Here is an 11941-nt window from a genome sequence, read left to right as displayed (position 1 = left end):
CATCGAGAAAAGCAAAGTGCTCTTACTGAGGCCGAACATGGAACTCCCTGCCCTCAAGCTGATCTGACCCGCAGCAGGGAGTTCCTCAGTTCTCCATTGCCCCGCTTATTAAGATCTTCTGGGGGGGGCCCTGCTCTCGGTCCCACTACCTTCGCAATCACGTTCAGTGGGGACGATGACAGGGCCTTCTAGGTGGTGGCTCCCCAGCTTTGGAACTCCCTCCCACTAGAGATTAGATCTGCTCCCTCCCTCCTGACTTTCAGGAAACTAATAAAGACCTGGCTCAGGAGGGAGGGAGGGAAGGAGGGAGGGGGCTCACCTGGGGATGCTCAAGGGAGGGACCCCCTTGAAGGAGAAGGGGGAGGGGGCATGAAAGTGTGAAAGAGGGGCATGAGCAAGACACAGGCTGGATGTCCATCTGTCCAGATGAGCTTTTTTTTGAAGTTTACAACATTTGTTATAGAACTCCAATATGCTGATGACAACGTCGTCTGTGCGCATTCAGAAGAAGACAACTCTAAACACCTTCGCAGAAGCAGACGACAAGCTCGGCCTCTCATTGAACGTCGAGAAAACCAAGGTGCTCTTATTGAGGCCGAACACGGAACTCCCTGCCTTCAAGTTGATCTGAACCGCAGCAGGGAGTTCCTCAGTTCTCCATTTATTTATTTAAAAGTTTTATATACCAGCCTTCTCACCTCTCTTGAGGGACTCAGACCGGTTTCTAACCATGATATCACACACAAGTTAATAAAAACATAATAGGTTCTTGTGGGTTTTTTCGGGCTATATGGCCATGGTCTAGAGGCATTCTCTCCTGACGTTTCGCCTGCATCTATGCCAAGCATCCTCACAGGTAGTGAGGTCTGTTGGAACTAGGACAATGGGTTTGTATATCTGTGGAATGACCAGGGTGGGACAAAGAGCTCTTCTCTGCTGGAGCTGGGTGGGAATGTTTCAACTGACCACCTTCATTAGCATTTGAAGGCCTGGCTGAGCCTGGGAAAATCCCCTGTTGAAAGGTGTTAAGATGTGCCTGGTTGTTTCCTCTCTGCTGTTTTGCTGTTGTAATTTTAGAGTTTTTTAATACTGGTAGGGAGGAGGGGGCTCACCTGGGGATGCTCAAGGGAGGGACCCCCTTGAAGGAGAAGGGGGAGGAGGCATGAAAGTGTGGAAGGGAGGCATAAGCAAGACACAGGCTGGATGTCCATCTGTCCAGATGAGCTTTTTTTTGAAGTTTACAGCATTTGTTATAGATCTCCAATATGCCGATGACAACGTCGTCTGTGCGCATTCAGAAGAAGACAACTCTATACACCTTCGCAGAAGCAGACGAGAAGCTCGGCCTCTCATTGAACGTCGAGAAAACCAAAGTGCTCTTATTGAGGCCGAACACGGAACTCCCTGCCTTCAAGTTGATCTGACCCGCAGCAGGGAGTTCCTCAGTTCTCCATTTATTTAGGTTCTTGTGGGTTTTTTCGGGCTATATGGCCATGTTCTAGAGGCATTCTCTCCTGACGTTTCGCCTGCATCTATGGCAAGCATCCTCAGAGGTAGTGAGGTCTGTTGGAACTAGGAAAAAGTGTTTATATATCTGTAGAATGATGACCAGGGTGGGGCAAAGAGCTCTTCTCTGCTGGAGCTAGGTGTGAATGTTTCAACTGACCACCTTCATTAGCATTTGAAGGCCTGGCTGAGCCTAGGAAAATCTTTTGTTGATAGGTGTTAAGATGTGCCTGGTTGTTTCCTCTCTGCTGTTTTGCTGTTGTAATTTTAGAGTTTTTTAATACTGGTAGGGAGGAGGGGGCTCACTTGGGGATGCTCAAGGGAGGGACCCCCTTGAAGGAGAAGGGGGAGGAGGGGCATGAAAGTGTGAAAGAGGGGCATAAGCAAGACACAGGCTGGATGTCCATCTGTCCAGATGAGCTTTTTTTTGAAGTTTACAACATTTGTTATAGAACTCCAATATGCTGATGACAACGTCGTCTGTGCACATTCAGAAGAAGACAACTCTAAACACCTTCTCAGAAGCAGACGAGAAGCTCGGCCTCTCATTGAACATTGAGAAAACCAAAGTGCTCTTATTGAGGAGGAACTCTCTGCCTTCAAGTTGATCTGACCTGCAGCAGGGAGTTCCTCAGTTCTCCATTGCCCCGCTTATTAAGATCATCTGGGGGGGGGGCTGCTCTCGGTCCCATCACCTTCACAATCACGTTCGGTGGGGACGAGGGACAGTGCCTTCTCGGTGGTGGCTCCCTGGCTTTGGAACTCCCTCCCTCCTGACTTTCAGGAAACTAATAAAGACCTGGCTCAGGAGGGAGGGAGGGAGGGAGGGAGGGAGGGGGCTCACCTGGGGATGCTCAAGGGAGGGACCCCCTTGAAGGAGAAGGGGGAGGGGGCATGAAAGTGTGGAAGGGAGGCATAAGCAAGACACAGGCTGGATGTCCATCTGTCCAGATGAGCTTTTTTTTGAAGTTTACAACATTTCTTATAGAACTCCAATATGCTGATGACAACGTCGTCTGTGCGCATTCAGAAGAAGACAACTCTAAACACTTTCGCAGAAGCAGACGAGAAGCTCGGCCTCTCATTGAACGTGGAGAAAAGCAAAGTGCTCTTATTGAGGCCGAACACGGAACTCCCTGCCCTCAAGTTGATCTGACCTGCAGCAGGGAGTTCCTCAGTTCTCCATTTATTTATTTATAAGTTTTGTATCCCGGCCTTCTCACCTCTCTTGAGGGACTCAGACCAGTTTCCAACCATGATATCACACACAAGTTAATAAAAACATAATAGGTTCTTGTGGGTTTTTTCGGGCTATAGGGCCATGTTCTAGAGGCATTTTGTCCTGACGTTTCGCCTGCATCTATGGCAAGCATCCTCAGAGGTAGTGAGGTCTGTTGAATTAGGACAATGGGTTTATATATCTGTGGAATGGCTGGGGTGGGGCAAAGAGCTCTTCTCTGCTGGAGCTAGGTGGGAATGTTTCAACTGACCACCTTCATTAGCATTTGAAGGCCTGGCTGAGCCTGGGAAAATCTTTTGTTGAGAGGTGTTAAGATGTGTCTGGTTGTTTACTCTCTGCTGTTTTGCTGTTGTAATTTTAGAGTTTTTTAATACTGGTAGGGAGGAGGGGGCTCACCGGGGAATGCTCAAGGGAGGGACCCCCTTGAAGGAGAAGGGGAGGGGGCATGAAAGTGTGAAAAGGGAGGCATAAGCAAGACACAGGCTGGATGTCCATCTGTCCAGGGAGCTTTGATGGTGCCTTTTTTTGAAGTTTACAACATTTGTTATAGAACTCCAATATGCTGATGACAACGTCGTCTGTGCGCATTCAGAAGAAGACAACTCTCAACACCTTCGCAGAAGCAGACGACAAGCTCGGCCTCTCATTGAACGTCGAGAAAAGCAAAGTGCTCTTATTGAGGCCGAACACGGAACTCCCTGCCCTCAAGTTGATCTGACCCACAGCAGGGAGTTCCTCAGTTCTCCATTGCCCCGCTTATTAAGATCTTTCGGAGGGGCCCTGCTCTCGGTCCCACTACCTTCGCAATCACGTTCGGTGGGGACGAGGGAGAGGGCCTTCTAGGTGGTGGCTCCCTGGCTTTGGAACTCCCTCCCTCCTGACTTTCAGGAAACTAATAAAGACCTGGCTCAGGAGGGAGGGAGGGAGGGAGGGAGGGGGCTCACCTGGGGATGCTCAAGGGAGGGACCCCCTTGAAGGAGAAGGGGGAGGAGGGGGCATTTAAGTGTGAAAGAGAGGTATGAGTAAGACACAGGCTGGATGTCCATCTGTCCAGATGAGCTTTTTTTTGAAGTTTACAGCATTTGTTATAGAACTCCAATATGCTGATGACAACGTCGTCTGTGCGCATTCAGAAGAAGACAACTCTAAACACCTTCGCGGAAGCAGACGAGAAGCTCGGCCTCTCATTGAACGTCGAGAAAACCAAAGTGCTCTTATTGAGGCCGAACACGGAACTCCCTGCCTTCAAGTTGATCTGACCTGCAGCAGGGAGTTCCTCAGTTCTCCATTTATTTATTTATAAGTTTTGTATCCCGGCCTTCTCACCTCTCTTGAGGGACTCAGACCAGTTTCCAACCATGATATCACACACAAGTTAATAAAAACATAATAGGTTCTTGTGGGTTTTTTCGGGCTATAGAGCCATGTTCTAGAGGCATTCTCTCCTGACGTTTCGCCTGCATCTATGGCAAGCATCCTCAGAGGTAGTGAGGTCTGTTGGAACTAGGAAAATGGGTTTATATATCTGTGGAATGGCTGGGGTGGGGCAAAGAGCTCTTCCCTGCTGGAGCCAGGTGTGAATGTTTCAACTGACCACCTTTATTAGCATTTGAAGGCCTGGCTGAGCCTGGGGGAATCTTTTGTTGATAGGTGTTAAGATGTGCCTGGTTGTTTCCTCTCTGCTGTTTTGCTGTTGTAATTTTAGAGTTTTTTAATACTGGTAGGGAGGAGGGGGCTCACCTGGGAATGCTCAAGGGAGGGACCCCCTTGAAGGAGAAGGGGGAGGGGGCATGAAAGTGTGAAAGGGAGGTATGAGTAAGACACAGGCTGGATGTCCATCTGTCCAGATGAGCTTTTTTTTTGAAGTTTACAACATTTGTTATAGAACTCCAATATGCTGACGACAACGTCGTCTGTGCGCATTCAGAAGAAGACAACTCTCAACACCTCCGCAGAAGCAGACGAGAAGCTCGGCCTCTCATTGAACATTGAGAAAACCAAAGTGCTCTTATTGAGGAGGAACTCCCTGCCTTCAAGTTGATCTGACCTGCAGCAGGGAGTTCCTCAGTTCTCCATTTATTTAGGTTCTTGTGGTTTTCTTCGGGCTATAGGGCCATGTTCTAGAGGCATTCTCTCCTGACGTTTCGCCTGCATCTATGGCAAGCATCCTCAGAGGTAGTGAGGTCTGTTGGAACTAGGAAAAAGTGTTTATATATCTGTGGAATGATGACCAGGGTGGGACAAAGAGCTCTTCTCTGCTGGAGCTAGGTGTGAATGTTTCAACTGACCACCTTCATTAGCATTTGAAGGCCTGGCTGAGCTTGGGAAAATCTTTTGTTGATAGGTGTTAAGATGTGCCTGGTTGTTTCCTCTCTGCTGTTTTGCTGTTGTAATTTTAGAGTTTTTTAATACTGGTAGGGAGGAGGGGGCTCACCTGGGGATGCTCAAGGGTGGGACCCCCTTGAAGGAGAAGGGGGGAGGGGGCATGAAAGTGTGAAAGAGGGGCATAAGGAAGACACAGGCTGGATGTCCATCTGTCCAGGGGGCTTTCATGGTGCTTTTTTTGAAGTTTACAACATTTGTTATAGAACTCCAATATGCTGATGACAACGTCGTCTGTGCGCATTCAGAAGAAGACAACTCTAAACACCTTCTCAGAAGCAGACGAGAAGCTCAGCCTCTCACTGAACGTCGAGAAAAGCGAAGTGCTCTTATTGCGGCCGAACACGGAACTCACTGCCTTCAAGTTGATCTGACCCGCAGCAGGGAGTTCCTCAGTTCTCCATTGCCCCGCTTATTAAGATCTTTCGGAGGGGCCCTGCTCTCGGTCCCACCACCTTCGCAATCACGTTCGATGGGGACGAGGGACAGGGCCTTCTCGGTGGTGGCTCCCCGGCTTTGGAACTCCCTCCCACTAGAGATTTTTTAATACTGGTAGGGAGGAGGGGGCTCACTTGGGGATGCTCAAGGGAGGGACCCCCTTGAAGGAGAAGGGGGAGGAGGAGGCATGAAAGTGTGAAAGGGAGGCATAAGCAAGACACAGGCTGGATGTCCATCTGTCCAGATGATCTTTTTTTTGAAGTTTACAACATTTGTTATAGAACTCCAATATGCTGATGACAACGTCGTCTGTGCGCATTCAGAAGAAGACAACTCTAAACACCTTCGTAGAAGCATACGACAAGCTCAGCCTCTCATTGAACATCGAGAAAAACAAAGTGCTCTTATTGAGGCCGAACTCAGAACTCCCTGCCTTCAAGTTGATCTGACCTGCAGCAGGGAGTTCCTCAGTTCTCCTTTGCCCCGCTTATTAAGATCTTTCGGAGGGGCCCTCCTCTCGGTCCCACCACCTTCGCAATAACGTGCAGTGGGGACGAGGGACAGGGCCTTCTCGGTGGTGGCTCCCCGGCTTTGGAACTCCCACTAGAGATTAGATCTGCTCCCTCCCTCCTGACTTTCAGGAAACTAATAAGGACCTGGCTCAGGAGGGAGGGAGGGAAGGAAGGAGGGAGGGAGGGGGCTCACCTGGGGATGCTCAAGGGAGGGACCCCCTTGAAGGAGAAGGGGGAGGGGGCATGAAAGTGTGGAAGGGAGGCATCAGCAAGACACAGGCTGGATGTCCATCTGTCCAGGGGGCTTTCATGGTGCTTTTTTTGAAGTTTACAACATCTGTTATAGAACTCCAATATGCTGATGACAACGTCGTCTGTGCGCATTCAGAAGAAGACAACTCTAAACACCTTCTCAGAAGCAGACGAGAAGCTCGGCCTCTCATTGAACGTCGAGAAAACCACAGTGCTCTTATTGAGGCCGAACACGGAAATCCCTGCCTTCAAGTTGATCTGACCCGCAGCAGGGAGTTCCTCAGTTCTCCATTGGACCAATCGAATGAACGTGGGCACAGCAGCAGCTGCAACTCAGAAGCCTACTTCTACTTCTTTGCTTTTCCCCCTTCCTAACATTGTAACTAATCCCCCCAATAAAAGTATCAATTAATTGTAACTTTTTCCCTCTCCATTGTGTTACTTTGTGTCCTTTACTGCCTCAAAACTTCTCTCTCAATAAACCTTTCTTCTCCTGGGCTGCAGATGGCTGCTGGCTCTCCTGGAATGCGATTTTCGCATCCCGGGGAGGCCAAACCGCGGATACGGAAATCCTTAAACCGCGGATATGGAAAGCCCTCGGGCCCCCGTATCCGCGAGTCAACGGATCGCTTCGAAAATGGTGTCATTCTTCTCCTGGGAGAATTCTAAGACTAATGGCTATCTCGGTTTCGCTCTGTTGCCCCTTCTGCCCCAGGAATAACCTTTTTTTACCTCTGAAACCCCAACCTGGAGTCCAGCTGTTTTTCCAAAGACGTTGCCTCGTTGCCACCATTTTACTTATTAATTAATTATTTATTTAAAAGTTTTGTCTACCGGCCTTCTCACCTCTCTTGAGGGACTCAGACCAGTTTCCAACCATAATATCACATACAATCAATAAATCATCATAATACATATTACAGTAAAACATTAAAACAGCAATTACAATCAATAACTACAATGGTCAGTCATCACACTAAAATCGTGGATGTCCACGAGCCTGCTGATCCTGGGAAACTGTCACGGTCAACCCATGGGATCCCTAAGATGTCGGCGGGCCGCTTTGGTTCTTGGTGTAGAGCAGTGTTTCTCAACCTTCCTAACGCCACAACCCCTTAATACAGTTTTTCGTGTTGTGGTGACCCCCAACCCTAAAGATATTTTCGTTGCTACTTCATAACTGGAATTTTGCTACTGTTATGAATTGTCATGTAATTATCTGATAGGCAGGATGTATTTTCATTCTCTGGACCTTGGGAGTTGTAGTTGCTGGGATTTATAGTTCACCTACAATCAAATTCTGAACTCCACCAGAGATGGAATTGACTCAAACTCGGCACACAGAATGCCCATGACCAGCAAAACATAATGAAAGGGTTAGGTGAGCATTGGCTTTGAGTTTGGGAGTTGTAGTTCACCTATCTCCAGAAAGCACTGTGGACTCCAACATTGATAGATCTGGACTAAACTTGGCACGAATATTCAATATGCCCAAATGTGACCACTGTTGGGAGTTTGGGGGAAATAGACCTTGCCATTTGGGAGTTGTAAGTGCTGGGATTTATAGTTCACCTACAATCAAAGATCATTCTGAACTCCACCAACAATGGAATTGAATCAAACTTGGCACACTGAACTCCCATGACCAAGAGAAAATACTGGTAGGATTCGGTGGGCATTGAACTTGAGTTTTGGGAGTTGTAATTCACCTACACCCAGAGAGCACTGTGGACTCAAACAATGATGGATCTGGACCAAACTTGGCACGAATTCTCAATATGCCCAAATGTAAACACTGGTGGAATTTGGGGGAAATAGAATCTTGACATTTGGCAGTTGTAGTTGCTGGGATTTATAGTTCACCTACTACCAAAGAGCATTCTGAACCCCACCAACAATAGAATTGGGCCAGACTTCCCACACAGAACTCCCATGACCAGCAGAAAATACTGTGTATCCTGATGGTCTTTGGCAACCCCTCCGACACCCCATCGCGACCCCCCCAGGGGTCCCGACCCCCAGGTTGAGAAACACTGGTGTAGAGGGATCTGTAGTTCTCTCCATGGATCTCGATCTTCAGCGTTGGTGGACGGCCATAAGGACTCTGTGGACACTGGGACACCTTTTCCCGCTTGCCTTTTCTGGATTTTACAAACTTTCAAGGACTTTTGAAAACTTTATGGAACTTTTCCCCAATCCCTATGGACTCCGTATTGTCGAAGGCTTTCATGGCTGGAATCACTAGGTTCTTGTGGACTCCCTTCTCATGATTAAGGGATGGTATGATTTCGTGCTTATGAACTTATTCTTCTGGACTCTGGTGGGTGGGATGGGTGTATATGAAATCCCCTTATGCTTCATTATTCCTTATGCATCTCCCTGACCCCTGTGTGTATGTCTGTATATGAAATATGGGAAGCCACCTTTTCGTGACTCCAGCATGGCATTAGCCTTGGGTAGCCCATTTCCCAAGGCCTATCCTTATTGATTCAAGGTTTTAAACAAAGACTGATTGCATGACAAATAACCTGGCCCCCTCGAGTCTCGGAGCAGGACCGCTTGGGGGGGGGGGAGCCCCCTGGTAAACTGGTCATCTCCCAACAAAGAGACATCCTGCTTTTAAAGGAAGCCAGGATGTCCCAGCTTTCCTCCCTTTTGTCATTTCCCCATGGACTGAGAAAAACATACGATAACCAAATGAACTCATATCTGTGACAAGGAAGTACCAGGGCTGGGCAATCATGCCAGCCATATCTGCATATCTCAACCTTTCAAGAAACTCAACCAGCTTGAGGAATCTATACATAGATTTATCACCGGCCATTTGGACACATTAAGTCATCCTAATTCAATCATCTGGACGTTCGTTTCATTGTTCTTCCCAAGGACCACCTCCTCCACTCCCATTGGTTGGGAGCCTGAAGCGGTGCTGGTTCTCTGATTGGCTGAGGTGCGGCTTCACCAGCCGCACCTCCCCTCCAGCTGATGACAACAGCCAATCAGGGAGATGCTGGCTGAGGGCGAGGGGCGGGAAATTTGAACTTTGACAGCTCTGTTTTTCTATTAAAATGTACCAAAGTGTATTGCATGTATGTCTCTCCTGACGAATTATCGCGGTTTGACATCTGTTCAAGCTGGATGAAATAAATACAACTTGGTAGCTTTTCTTCAACTTTGGTGAGATTTACTTGGGAAAAATCAGAGAAAACTCTTTGGTTCTCTCCTTCTTCGCTCACCAGAGTACCGGATCTAAGAGTCTAAGGGCTCCTCTCTCCTGGGTGAGAGCCCCTAAATTCTAGCTCAATATCACTTTTCCAGCAAAAAGGCACCAGCCAATCCCTCTCCAATGCCAGCGATACAGCTTAATGGTGTCACATTAGAAAATATGTACCATTTCCACTCCCTTGGCAGCCCCCTCTCCACCAAAATCAACATCGACATCGAAATACAACACTGCCTGAGCTCTGTGAGTGCAGTATTTTTCTGAATGAAACAGAGAGTGTTTGAGGACTGGGGCATCTATAGAGAGACCAAGGGGCTTGTTGATAAAGCTATTGTCCTCCCAACCCTCTTCTATGCCTGCGAAACGCGGACTGTCTACAGATGTCAACATGGACACTGAAATACAACATCGCCTGAGCTCTGTGAGTGCAGCATTCTTCCAAATAAAGCAGAGAGTGTTTGACCGGGCCATCTGTAGGGATACCAAGAGACTTGTTTACAAAGCCATTGTCCTCCCAACCCTGCAATACGCCTGCGAAACGTGGACTGTCTACAGACGTCACATGCAACTTCTGGAATGATTCCATCAGCGCTGCCTCCAGAAAATCCTGCAGATCTCTTGGGAAGACAGGTGGACAAACATCAGCGTGCTGGAAGAAGTAAAGACCACCAGCACTGAAGTGATCATCCTCCGCCATCAACTCCGCTGGACCGGCCACGTTGTCCGGATGCCTGACCACTGTCTCCGAAAGCAGTTGCTCTATTCCAAACTCAAGAATAGAAAGCAGAATGTTGGTGGGCAGGAAAAGAGATTGAAAGATGGGCTCAAAGCCAACCTTAAAATCTCTGGCATAGACACTGAGAACTGGGAAGCCCTGGCCCTTGACCGCTCCTGCTGGAGGTCAGCTGTGGTTACCAGTGCTGTAGAATTTGAAGAGGCATGAATGGGGGGCAAAAGAGAGAAACATGCCAAGAGGAAGGCGCATCAAGCCAACCTCGACCGGAACTAGATGAGCTCAAGAGGTCCCTTCCAACTAAGAACACTATGGTTCTGTCTAGGTCTCCTCCAACTCTAGAATCCTATGACTCTATCTATATCTATCTATCTCCTTCCTTGGAGGCTTTGAAGCAGAGTCTGAATGGCTATCTGTCGGGGGTGCTTTGATGGTGCTTTCCCTGCATGAAGGCTGAATGGAGGGGTTGGACTAGATGGCCTCAAGAGATCTCTCCTAACTAAGATTCTATGGTTCTGTCTAGGTCTCCCCCAACTCTAGAACCCGATGACTCTATCTATCTATATCTATCTCCTTCCTTGGAGGATTTGAAGCAGAGGCTGGATGGCCATCTGTCCGGGGTGCTTTGATGGTACATAAAGGAATAATAAAAGGGGTTGGGCTGAACGTCCATCTGTCTGGGGGGCTTTGCTGGTGCTTTTCCTGCATGAAGGCAGAATAAAGGAGGCTGGCCTAGATGGACCCAGGAGGTCTCCCCTAACTAATATTCTATGGTTCTGTCTAGGTCTCCTCCAACTCTATATCTATTTCCTTCTTGGGATCAATAACACATTAAATAAATCCTTCCTTGGAGGCTTTGAAGCAGAGGCTGGATGGCCATCTGTTGGGGGTGTTTTGATGGTGCTTTTCCTGCATGAAGGCAGGATAAAGGGGGTTGAGCTAGATGGGCCCAAGAGGTCTCTTCCAACTATGATCTTATGGTTCTATCTCTCTATCTATCCCAGGGATGGGCAAACTTTGGCCTTCACTCCAGGTGTTTTGGACTCCAACTCCCAGCATTCCTCACAGCCTCAGGCCCTTTCCTTTTCCCCAGAACAAGGGGAAGGGATCTTGGAGTCTTAGTGGACCGCAAGGTGAACATGAAGCAACCGTGTGATGCAGCAGCTAAAAAGGCCAATGCCATTCTAGGCTGCACCAATAGGGAAGCCATGGGTCCTGCATAGATTTGACCTCAACTTGAATAATATGAGGAAGAGCTGCCTTTCTTCCTTGGATGTTTTTGGGCAGAAGCTGGGTGGCCATCCACTGGGAAGGATTGGCTTGTGCCTCCCCTGTTTGGCAGAAGAGGGGTGGACTGGATGGCCTTTGGGGCTCCTTCCAACCTGCATCACCCTTGGCTTGGGTTCCTCCAAATGAGTTGGGAGGAAAGCCCTTTAAGTGTGGAGCAGCAGCGCCCTCTGCTGTCCGGCTGAGGTCTTGCTCACAGAAGAACAGGAGAAGTGGGGTGGCCTTATTATTATTATTATTATTATTATTATTATTATTATTATTATTGGGTTGATGTAGGTTTTTTCGGGCGATATGGCTATGGTCTAGAGGCATTCTCTCCTGATGTTTCGCCTGCATCTATGGCAAGCATCCTCAGAGGTAGTGAG

Source organism: Anolis sagrei, chromosome 1 (assembly GCF_037176765.1).
Source record: "Anolis sagrei isolate rAnoSag1 chromosome 1, rAnoSag1.mat, whole genome shotgun sequence".
Classification (NCBI taxonomy): Eukaryota; Metazoa; Chordata; class Lepidosauria; order Squamata; family Dactyloidae; genus Anolis; species Anolis sagrei.
This window is presented reverse-complemented; position numbering follows the sequence as displayed.